Source organism: Mustela nivalis (assembly GCF_964662115.1).
Source record: "Mustela nivalis genome assembly, chromosome: 13".
Lineage (NCBI taxonomy): Eukaryota > Metazoa > Chordata > Mammalia > Carnivora > Mustelidae > Mustela > Mustela nivalis.
In genome coordinates this window covers 24,814,321-24,826,709 of record NC_139032.1, presented here as the reverse complement: position 1 = coordinate 24,826,709, position 12,389 = coordinate 24,814,321, and the positions used below count along the sequence as shown (strand labels likewise).

Below are 12,389 nucleotides of genomic sequence, written 5' to 3'. Positions count from 1 at the left end.
GGACCTTCCCAATGGTAGTGAGCTTGCGAGCTTCAGGAGGCCAATCACTCCCAAAAGTAGTCACACTTTCAGCTGGGTCTTGGTTTTTTGCTGGGGAATTTCTTGATGCCCTGTGATTTTTTTTCTTGGAATTGATCCACTGAGAAAATTGCCTCATCTTTTTTCTGAAGTAACTTTCAAGAGGAAACTGTTTATTCTGTGAGAGTTGGGGAAGCACTCTCTCATTTTCTGTCCTCAGCATGGTGGCTCTCCTCTCTGCCTGCAGATGTCCCTACTCCTGAGTCCTCACTTCTGCATTTTCTTGCTTTGGGATCCTAAGGTCTCACTTTCTTTGCACTTATTCTTTGTGAGAAATCCGTAGGCTGCCCTTACAGAAGGCCAGCTTCAAGTCCAAGGATTCCTGCATCTGCTCCATGCTAATTCTGCTGTCTTTCAGTTGGACATGCAGCACCTGAGATGCACACACTCTGGGACTGAGTCAGTGAAGCCTTGGAAGTCAAGCTATCTGAAGGAAGGGGCATGTCAGTGGGACATCCTTGAGCCTGGTTATGCTCCTCACTCTCCAGTTTAAACTTTAACTCACTCAGGATCTGTCTTTTCATATCTGATAGTTTAGAATCTTGGGGAACCAGTATTTTTGGTGAGGGTTGTTCCGTGGTCAGGGCAGTTTCTACTTTACTCATGTTGACATTTATCATTTTGGAGCTTCCTAGCTCATTGGTTGTCAAGGTGTCCCAAGATTGGGATTGAAGAGTGCAGAGCTTCTCGGTGTCGAATATATCCCTGGACAGGTTGGACATAGCAAAATGTTGTAAGTTCTTCTCCACCATCACTTTGCCCTGCTGCGTTTCTACTCTGTTACTGGAACTCACATTCTCATGCGTTGGCTCATGTCTAGCCCCAGCTTGCCTTCGGGTGCACCTCGGGGCCACATGTGTTGTCTTGTCCAGTCTCACTGGATCACTTGAGCTCTGATGCTGTGTGTAAGGGGCTAAAAAGTCTGGCTGCCCCACTCAGCTATCTGGATACACTCTGCAGTCTTACGGTCAGTGTCAGAGTGTGATGCCTTCAGGCCCCCATGTCCTTCATTGCCCACAGATGACATAGCAGAAGAGGATGATCCGCAGTGGGGACTGACTTTGTTGTTCTTACCCTGTATCCCAAAAAAGGTTTAGAGCTTCCCTCAAGGGGTTTAAAAAACTCAGCTTTGGAACCCACCACAGAAAGATGCATGGCTGAGGAGGGAAAGTCAAGTTGGCGGAGAGGCCATGTTTTGGCTTCTCTCAACATACAGAATTTTATGGATTCAAGAACCCTGAGGGGTAAACCCCACCTCTCACTCATGTGAAATCTAATAATATGGGCCTCTAGCACCTGTCGTGTACTGAGATGAAGAAAAGAATGCTCTAGAGTGATGCTCTGGCAGTAAACCCTACCCACCATTGTCTTTTTAGAATCTGTGTTTTCCGTAGCAGTCTGGGAACTCCCAGAGAAAGGCAATGTATTGTCATCAGCTAGCCACGAATAACATACACCTATAGAAATCCTACCCACAGTGATATGCCAAAACTTCTTGCTCATATGTAAACTAAGATTACTTTTCATTTGATTCTGGTCTGTGTCCTTCCTTGAGACATTCAATAATTCATTCCCTGAGTGATTCCTTGAATGACACACACAGTTCCTTGTTGTCTCCAAGGCAGCCCTCAGACCCTTCACTAGGTGGCATTCTGAGGTCCTCAGATCTCAGGTGAGATTCTGAGATCCTGGGCTGTCTTCTGGACTCTTCTCTAGGATATACCCAAGATTCTTCCTCATATCTTTTCTTAGCTGGAACATTGTTTGGACCCTCTCATGGAAACTTCCGGGGAGACTCAATTCAGTCTTTGCTAGATCCCTGTTACTATGGCCCTGGAACTCAGAGATTTGTAAGTGAACATGTCTGCCTTTTTGCTGAGAGAGTTCTGATAATGTATGCTGAGGCTCCATCACTGCTAGGGAGTCTAGATTTCTACAGTCATGGAGGCACCAGCGTGGGATTACCTTCCTTGGGCTATGTAACTCCAGTGTCTCCTGGGGTTCACAGATGATATGAAAATGGCCAGGAAGGATGGAGACTGGTGCATAGGCATGGGATGACCGGCTAACCAATGCAAGGTTGGGAGCTCGAGGACAAATGGTTTCTTCAGTTTTCTGGAACATGGGGACTAAAGCCCACAAACTTTCCTGTTGCTTCTGCAGCATGTGCCTTCCCAGGTGTTGATTTTTAGTCAAGATAGGAGAGTCTGATTCACTCTTGGATCTATGGAAAGACACTTCACAGTCCCTAATCTGGGATGAAGAAGGTGGTATGATCAGGAGGCAGGATTGAAAATGGGTGTGGGTGTTCACATTAGTGAAAGTTAGGGGCAGGGATGGGGACAGGGTTTGAGGCAAGGAATGGGGATGTACAATGGGGAGAGGAAATGGTTGGGAATGAGGAAGTGGTGGAGGTGCTTTCATTTTGGTGGCAGAAGTATTATGAGTTCCATTGAATAAGACAAAGTGAGACTCTAGTGGGGAAATACTACTAGAAAACAGGAGAGTGGCTACTAAGGACTCACTGTGCAAAGAAGGAAGACCCCAGAACAGCTGGCTATATTTCTGATGCAAGTTTTCTGCCAAAGCCTTGACATAGAGGAGCTGTTGATAAATAGAGAGCTGCTCTGGTTTGCCTTCATTGTTCCAGCCACTTTTGGAGGCTGTGGTGACCTGTCCATCAAACAGATGCAACAAATTCCCTAAAGATGTGCATTGGTATTCTGACCACATTTGTTTGGAAAATGGCCCCTCCTCTTTTACTTTCTTCTCTAAAATCTGGAAATCCATTCTCTTCTTAATTTATCTCTCCAAGAGAGTCTGAAAGTTAAGGCCAGGGAAAGAAATTCCACTGGCCTCCTTGTTCATAGTAGCAGTCTCTCCAGAAATAGGTTTCTGGTTGGTGGAGGTAAACTTGCTCTTGCTGAACATCAGAGTGTGATAATGTGGGAAGGAAAGGAACATGTTCTTGGCATGGGACTGTCTATAGGAGAATTCTGAACCTGATGGGTTTGAGCAGTCATTACCTCTGATTGTGGGGACATAAGTAGACAACCCACCAGGGTTATCTGGAGATGATTTATCAGGAACAGGTTTCAATGAGATGGAAATCAATTTAGATTGAATCACAGTTAAAGGGTAGTCTGGCAGTGGTGAAACAGACGGAGTTGCTGGTACATGATGACAAGCAAATGCATCAGTGGGATTCCCCGTCTGAAACAGATTTGGTAAGAGGTTGATACCCTGTGAAATGGTGAGGTCAAGAGCAGAGATGGTATTCAGAGGTAAAGTGGCCTCTGGTTGTCTGAGCATCATATGGTAGTAAAGAAGTCAAAGGAAGGGGTAGAGGTATGGAATGGTTCTCTGGGAATAAAGAATCCTGGGCTTTTGGCTCTAGTGACAGGGAGTTCCCAGGGCTGAGAGTAAGAAAAAGTCAGCTAAAGGGGTCATTAGGTTAGGTGAGAAGATGGAGGGGATTGAGGGGAAGGCTCAGGCAAAGAGGCTGGTATTAGGTCTCCTGGAGCAAATGTAGAGAAGTCAGGAGATGAAGTGAAAGATGAGTGAGTCACAGGAGCTATAAAACCAAGGGGATCAGAGAAGGAGTAGCATCTTCCAGGGCCTCTGGGAGCAGCAGCCAATTCACCTCAGCAGTTGTGCTGTTACACACCCCACAGAAGGGTGTGTAATAGTTGATGAAAGTGGATGGTATCATGATGCCAGCCTAGGGGCTGTGGGAGACAGGAGGTAAAAAACTGCAACCAGGACCAGAGCAAACATATATGACCCTGGTTGGTCTGGCAAAGGTAGCCCCCCACCCACCAGCATCCCAAGATTTTCAAACTCTAACTCTGAGAATGTTCCTTCTCATGTCAATTCCAGGCTTCCCCGAGGCCCTAGAAATACATAGTCTCTGCTTAAAAGAGTGGTACAGGAAAGAAGGTAATGTTTACTCACCTTTACAGAATAGAAAGCACCTTTCTTGCCTCCCCTACTTCTGATAAGTTCTCTACTCCGAGAAACCAGGAGAATGATGAAGAAGAAGCAAGAGATCTTATAAGAGGCTGAATAGAGTGTCCTTTAAAGATATCCTTGGTAGATTGGACTTGGAGAGCTCCAAGAATTAGGATACAAGGTCACATGATCAATGATAATAATAAGACTTAAATTATTTGATCATTCACAATGGGCTTTTGTATGTATTATCTATCCCATGTGATACTGGAAACCACCTTATGTGGATCATAGGTCAATGTTACCTTAAAGAGGAAGTTGAGTATCCATGATGTCACAGGTCTTTCAGAAAGTCTCAGAACTTCAGAAATTCTGACTCTTAGTGTCTCATATGGCCTCCTATTGCACAGCACCCATTGCTCAGATCCATCACTGCTTCATGCTCCGTCATGGTCAGAGCAGGGAATCTGAGAAGGGTTTTGCATTCTGTGTTTCCATGAGCCTCTCCTCTGAGGGCTCTGTTTTCTGATAGGGAATGTATCTTGCAATTGGCATCCTCAGAGATCATGGACCTGAGCCCTCACAGAATGGACAGGAAGGGTCAGCCTTGGAGAGCTCAGGTGGAATAGGGAGAACCTTACCTTTCAGAGTCCCACATTTCCTCCTCTTGGCTCTTCCCTGATGCTAGAATGAAAAGGAAAGAATGAAGGGTGGGGACTCATCTTTCACTCTTCTCTCAGAAATGGAGACATTCTTGATCCAAGAACATCAGGACTATATTGTAATTTATAGAACTTTGTGTTCCTTGCTTTTCTCAATTTTTAAGGTTTTATTTTGAAAAACAAAGGAGGATTTTGTCTGGGAGGTCCACACTCGATGTTCTCACCAGAAGTTCTTTGCTCAATGATGACATACAAACTGAATCCCGACAGTCAGATCTGTGTTCCCTTAGATAGACCCTGTATCCTAGGCTATAACTCAGACCCCAGTCTCTTCTCAGAGGCTCAGCACTGTTCTTCTGATCAGCCCAACGTGAAGGTAGGCTTGATTGAGTGATGCTTGACATGGGAATGTGACTCATGATCAAGACTTGGGAAAATTTGTTTTCTTACACAGACGTCATTCTCTTGAAATAACCCAATCCAGAACTGCAGAATCATTGTGTTTGGGATTTTATCCAAGAGCCACCACCATACACAAATAGACTATGTGTTTCAAGTGGAAATATTAGTACTTTCTTAATCCTTCACCCTGTCAGATCTCCTTTCCTAGAGGAGTTAATGTCTATTCTTTCCTTAGACTTCCCATTTTAGGTGTTTCTCTGACCCTACCAAACTCATTTAGAAATGTGGGAAGAGGAACAGGAAAATAAAGACCCATTCTCTGAAGGGCAACTTCTGGCTCCAGATATAACATTTTAGAAGCTTGGGAGTCATCGCTTCAGTCCATGAAAGATGTAAAATGCTGAACAGACTAAAAATCAATGACATTTCTTGGAATCATAGTGGCAAACCACTACCTCAAATCTTCTGAGAGTGTCAGTGCAGAAAATCATACCTAAGATTCACTTACTTGAAGCAGAAGGCACTGGAGGCTCAACAGTGCTCTCCTGGTACAAAACTTAAACAGACACTTTGACAAATTGCTGGAGGATTCATATGGGCTAGTTTGAGAGTGAGAAACTCCCAGAGTCACAACCAATGGGGCCTCCCATTTATTTATGGGTTATATTACCAGGAACCCCACCTTGTTCTCATAGTAAACTACAAAGAAAAAAAAAAAAAAGCTCTTGCTTCTGGCAGAGGAGTGTAGTGTCTGAAAGGAGAAAGGTAACCCATTTTGAAAACATTGTGAATTATTCCCAGTGTGTTTTCCATAGCAGAAGCCTGCTCAGCAGGGAAAAGCCTATCAGAGCTTTATGCCCCATGGGAGAAGGTAAATTACCCAACTACAGCAGCCCCCTCTAGCTTTCCTCTCTTATCTATAGAGTGGTAGAAAACAAAACAGAAATCTTTGAAATATTAGTGAACATCACAATCCAGGAACATAAGACCATTAAAAGACGAATGATTAACCATCTCACCTCCCCTGACACCTTACTACCGTATTGACAGCTCTGTGTAGGAACAGGATCATAGCTAAAAAAGAGCTGCAAGGTATAGGTTTTATTTAGAGAGATTTAGGGAAATTAAAGACACTAGAGGAGACAAAAACAAGGACAATAGAGGAAACTGTAGCCTCTGATATGTGTAGCTACAGTAAATATTAAAGACACCCTAACACCTAACCAGATTAGCATAAGACTTCATATTAAAGGTCTCTTTATTTCAGTTCCCATCACCCAATACATTATGTTTGGCTTTCAAAGAAAAATTACAAGGCATACTAAAAGGCAGGGAAAAGCAAACTGATAAGACAAACTAAGCATCAGATGTACATTCAGATATGATACATTTCAGAATACTCATACAAAGAAGCTAAAATAACCATGACTATTATGTTAAGGGCTCTACTTGAAAAGGTAGACAATATATGAAAGCAGATGATGCATGTAAGCTGAGAAAGGGAAATTCTATGAAAGAATCAAAAGGAAATGTTAGAAAACAAAAGCAGTATGACAAATGAAGAATGCCTTTGATTAACTTCTCTGTAGGTTGCATAAAGTTAAGGAGAGAATATGTGAGTCTGCATAAACGTCAGTAGAAACTTTCTAAACTGAAATACAGAGAGGAAAATAATTTTCTTAATGATAAAATCTAGAATATCCAAGAACTGTGTTTCAAACTGTATAATAGATATGTAATTGGAAGACCAGAAGAAGAAAGAACAGAAAAAATGTTTGAAGTAATAATGACCAAGGATTTTCCAAGATAATGACAGGTTAGTGATACATTGTAGAAGTTTAGAGTACACCAAGCAGGGAAATATTAAAAAGGTCTATACCTGAACATATCATATTCAAACTGTATGAAAAGAAAAGATAAAATTTTAAATAATCCAGAGGTAAATAAAAACCCTACTTCTAGAGAGAGAAAACATAAGAATTAGGATCTATTATCATAAACCATGAAAGTAAGAGATTGGAGTGAAATGTTTAGTGTTGAAAGAAAAAAAACACCAATCCAAAATTCTATATCTAGTGATATTATCTTGCAAAAGTAAAAGAGAAATAAAAACTTAGACAAATAAAAACAAGGAATTCATCAGCAACATATCTGCCTTCCATAAATGTTAAAAGAAGTTTTTTGTCGAGAAAGAAAATAACTCAGATCTACATAAAGGAAAGGAAGAGAAGGAATGAATGAGGATCAAATAAAACTTTCATTCATCTTATTCTCAGTTGAGCTAATAATGACAGTGTGTTGGGTGATTATAGTAAATGGATAAGTGAAATGAATGCCATCAGTGGTACAAGGGACAGGAGGAATTGGACACTTCTGCACTATCTATGAAGTGGACTTAGAGTAGTTCTTATATGAAAGTGGACTTAGAGTAGATGTAAATATATATTACAAACTCTAGGGCAACCACTAAAATATTTTTAAACAGAGAATAAGTCGTTGACTAACAAAAGTGAGAAAATAGAATTATATGTAATGCTTTTTTAAAACCAGAAAAGATAGAAAAAGAGGTGAAGAATAGGTATAATGAATAGCAAATAGTATGGAGAAGGTAGAGATGTTAATCCTACTATATATAAAAATCACTTGGGGCACCTGGGTGTTTCAGTAGGTTAAGCGGCTGCCTTCTGCACATGTCCTGATTCAAAGGTCCTGGGACTGAGTCCTGTATGGGGCTCCTGGCTCAGTGGAGAGCTTGCTTCTCCCTCTCCATCTGTCTGCTGCTCTGCCTACTTGTGCTCCCTCTCTTGGTCAAATAAATAAATAAAATCTTAAAAATTAAATAAATGAAATCACTAAATGGAAGTAGTCTGAATTCACCAATTAAAAGAGGAGACTGTCAGAGCACATTAAAAAAAAAAAAGACCTAATTATATGTTGTCTATAAAATACTCGCTTTAAATATAATGATACAGATAGATTAAAAAGAAAGAGACAGAGAAAAATGTATCATGCTAACACTAATGAAAAGAAAATAGGAATAATTCTATTATTTTGGACAAAGCAAACTTCACAACATGGAAAATTATCAGCAGTAAAGAAGAGCATTGCATAACAACAAAGACATCAATTCTCCAAGAAGACAGAACACTCCTTAACAGGTACACATGTAAGAACATAGTGTCAAAATATGTGAGGCAAAAAACTGGTATAATTGCAAGAAAAAACGGATGAATCCACTGTTATTGTTGGAGATTTCAACAACCCTTCTCAGAAATGGGCAGATTCAGCAGGCAGAAAACCAGTAAAGATACAGTTGCCCCAAACAAACATCATCAATCAACTTGCTCTAATTGACATTTATAGAATACCTCATCCAACCACAGAATACACATACTTCTCAAGCTCACATGGAACGTTCGCTAAGATGGACTATATTGAGGGCCATAAAACACACCTTAACAAATATAAAATAGAAATCACACAAAGTGCGTTTTCAGACCCTAGTGGACTTAAACTAGAAATCAACTACAGAAAGATAACTGGAAATCCCAATATGTTTAGATTAGATTAAATGACACACAACTAATACTCAGGCCATGAAAGGAGACTCCAAAGGAAAGAAATATTTTAAACCAAATGAAAATTAAAGTACAACTGAAGGGGCACTTAGGTGGCTCAATCGGTATGCATCTGGCTCTTGGTCTCAGCTCAGGTCTTGATCTCAGGATCATGAGTTCAAGCCCTGTCTTGGGCTCTACACTGAGCATAGAGACTCATAAAATAAAAAATAAAATGAAATGAAATGAAATAAAATATAAAATAAACTAATTAAAATTTGTAAGATTCAGCAAAAGCATCATTTGGAAGTTGTTTTGAATTCATCTATTTGAAAAGAAAGATTTAGTATCTCTTAGGGACTCTAATTACCTGATTGACATTTTCTTACTTGACTTGAATGATTCAGTGTTGGCCCTAGACACCCAATCCTTTCCCTTCCATATGAGGAGGGTTTGCCAGTAACGACAGCCTTATTTTCCGCTCTTGAACTGAATCCACAGCTTCACCATTGTCCCTCCCAAAGGAAAGTACACATACCCTCCCTTGACTGCAGGACGTATGTCTGTTAAGAAAAATCCCTCTACACATCTTTGAATTTCTGGAATTGTTTTTAAATAGGCCCCTAGGACTCACAACTATACAAACATTCTTCAAAGTCTGAGCAAGATAAGCTCCACCCAAAAAAATTTCCAGGTAAGAAGAACTTATAAATATGGCACATCAAATTGATTTTTCAAACCTGCCCTTGTTCTAAAAGAGGCTGAGAAACTGATCCCAATTAAAGGAAACTAAAGATACACAGCAACTGGATGTATATGATTCTAGCCTAAATCCTGTAAGGAGGTTTACACACACACACACACACACACACACACAGGACATTACTTGATAAATTGATAAAAATGGAATTTGAGTGGGAGAATAGTTAAGTTTTACATCAACGTGAAATTTACCAAAGGAGATAAATGTGCTGTCAGAGAATATTCTTTTTCATAAGAAATACACTATGAAATATTCAGGGAGAATGTGTGTGATGCATGAATTGTACTCTCAAATATTCAAGAATATATGCATCATTTTCATATGCATATATCTGTCTTCCAATATATAGAGAAGGGAAAGGAGAAAAGGAGAGAGAGATTGTAAACAGGTCAAAATCTTAATAGGTACATCTGGATAAAGTGTATATGGCTTTACCATCCATGGCTTTTCCATCTATGCAACTTTTCCACAACTTTATTTTCAAATACATTTTAAAAATTAATTTAACCCAACCTTTGAGATTTCTGGCTTTGATTCCAGAAGCTACTGCCTCCACCATACCCCAGCCCCAGATGTGTGCAATGCCAACTTTAGAACAGTTGTCTCAAGTTCTGTCCAATGCAAGAAATGTGGGATCTTCTCTGCACGTTTGAAACATGCTAACATTTCAACAAGGTTTTACAAAATTGGAAAAGAGCACCCCCACTCAAAAAAATTTTTTTAGAAATTATATGCAATATAAAACAAAAAACAAAGAACAAAAATTCTACATGTTTACTAACACAGAACCCCTAATTTCATTTTTCTCTGGTGCCACCAGGTTGCGCTTCTCCTAGATTTTGCAGTGTGAATTGATTTGCCAGTACTTTGCTCTGCTAGTCAGTTACCAGTCTTCCACCAGATTTCCATCTTCCAAAAAATGTGTTGACAACTTTTGGCCTTTATGCTCCTCTTCTTGTCATCATTAAGCATTTATTTTTAAATCCTTTGTTTTAACAGCTTTATTGAAATACAGCTCACATACCATAAAATTCATCCACTTAACATGTATAATTCCTTGATTTTCAGTATAAGCATCACCAAAATCAATTTTAAAATGTTGTCATGATTTAAGAGAAACAAATTTGCAACCTTTTGTTATTATTCTCCTCTGCCCTCCTCCCTCCAGCTCTAAGATGAACTCCTTTCTGCTTTACATTTCCCTATTCTGGATATTTCATGTGAATGGAGACATATGTGGTTATTAGTGACTGGCTTCTTTAATTTAACATGTTTTCAAGGTTCATCCCTGTTGTGGCATAGATTGGTCTTTTTTATTCCAAAAAAATATTATATCATAGGGATACACTACATTTTACTTACCCAATTTTCAATTGACAGATGTTTGAATTGTTTCCATCTTTTGAACTTTTAATAAGATAGCTATGAACATTTGTTTACAAGTTTTTGTGTGGACCTATGTTTTCATTTCTCCTGAGTATATACCAAGAAGTGCAAGTGCTGGGTCTTATGTTAACTCTATGTTGAACTTTTTGATCAACTGCCACACTGTTTCCAAATTAGCTGCACCGTTTTTCATTTCCACCAATTGCATGGGGGTTCTAATTTCTCCACATTTCCACCAACATTTGTATTCTTTTTTATTTTAGCCATCATTGTAGCTGTGAAGTTTTGGTAAATACTGATTTTGATTTGCATTTTCCTGATGGCTAATGATATTGAGCAGTTTTCATCTAATCTTTTACTTTTTTAACTTTTTATTTTTTATAAACATATATTTTTATCCCCAGGGGTACAGGTCTGTGAATTAATGGCATTTTGGGAAAGAGGGGAGTGTTTGATCTACTTCATTTAAGATGATACACAGTAGTTTATTTGGACAGTAACATGACAAACTTTTCTTCTAAGTATTTGAAAACACACAATGTCAAGCCTTTAACAACATAAACGGTGTTCTATGCTTTTTGCAATTATGGTTACTGAGTGATTAAGGGACAGTGAAATTCTGCCCTAAATTTGTTCTGTGAGATTACTTCTTCTGTGGGGTTGAGGAATTCACTCAGATGGCTCCTCAGCATTGACTCTTAAGGCAGAGAAGAACTGATTGCTAAAGCCTCTAAAGCCCAGGGCCTTTTTGACACCAATGCTGCATACACTTGTTGTGAATAAGTGTGTAGCACAGGTGATAAATATCAAAGAAATGTGAGGGCTTCGACGCAGACACATAGCTTATATCTCAGAGATGGATGGCAAGGTGTTTTAAAGGGGGTTTTACACTTTAATCACAGTGTATCACACCTGCCCAATGATAACAGTGCAAGATGGGCGGCAGATATGTACGAAGTTATATTGTTATATGTGCTCTTGGACATGTTTCTGTAGTAAAAGCCATTAAAAAAACAAAAGATGTAGTAAAACCATAAAAAAAAAATTGGGTGCCTCATAATGACAGGGAGGAGGGGTAAGGAGGAGAACTGGCAAGGGTAGATCAGTCCATCAAGACTAGAAGTTAGCTCACTCTCAATAAAGACATTTCAGAAAGTATATTTGCTTTGAGATTGGGAAGGAAGAGGAAAAAGAAGAATGGGGAGATTTTTTGGAAGGATTTGGGTTTGTTTTGTTTTTGGAGAGGCTCGATCACTGCTTTCTTGCTCTTCTGTGAGCTATGATCCAGCACATCTGCTGGGCAAGTGAAGATGGCCTAAGTTTGAGGAAAGTAAAGGAAATTTGAAATAGATCTGAGGGCCACCTGTGTCTCTCAGTCGGTTAAGAATCTGCTTTCGGTTCAAGTGATGACCCTGGTGCCCTGGAATTGAGTCCTGCTCCTGCTTGGTAGGAAGCCTGCTTCTCCCTCTACCACTGTCACTCCCTCTGATTGTGCCCGTGCTCTCTGTCAAATAAAATTTGATATAAAATCAGATCTGGGTACAATGAAGAGAGAATGTACTAAGGAAATAGTACCTAACTCCATTTATT

At 39.8% G+C, this 12,389-nt stretch overlaps 1 pseudogene across 1 annotated transcript; it reads right to left on the bottom strand.

The window, feature by feature from the left end:
• Positions 1-337: 337 nt before the first annotated feature.
• On the bottom strand, positions 338-3,406 carry LOC309846300 (spermatogenesis-associated protein 31D1-like; annotated as a pseudogene). The gene has a single exon. The product of its transcript is annotated as a spermatogenesis-associated protein 31D1-like (transcript).
• Positions 3,407-12,389: the final 8,983 nt, after the last annotated feature.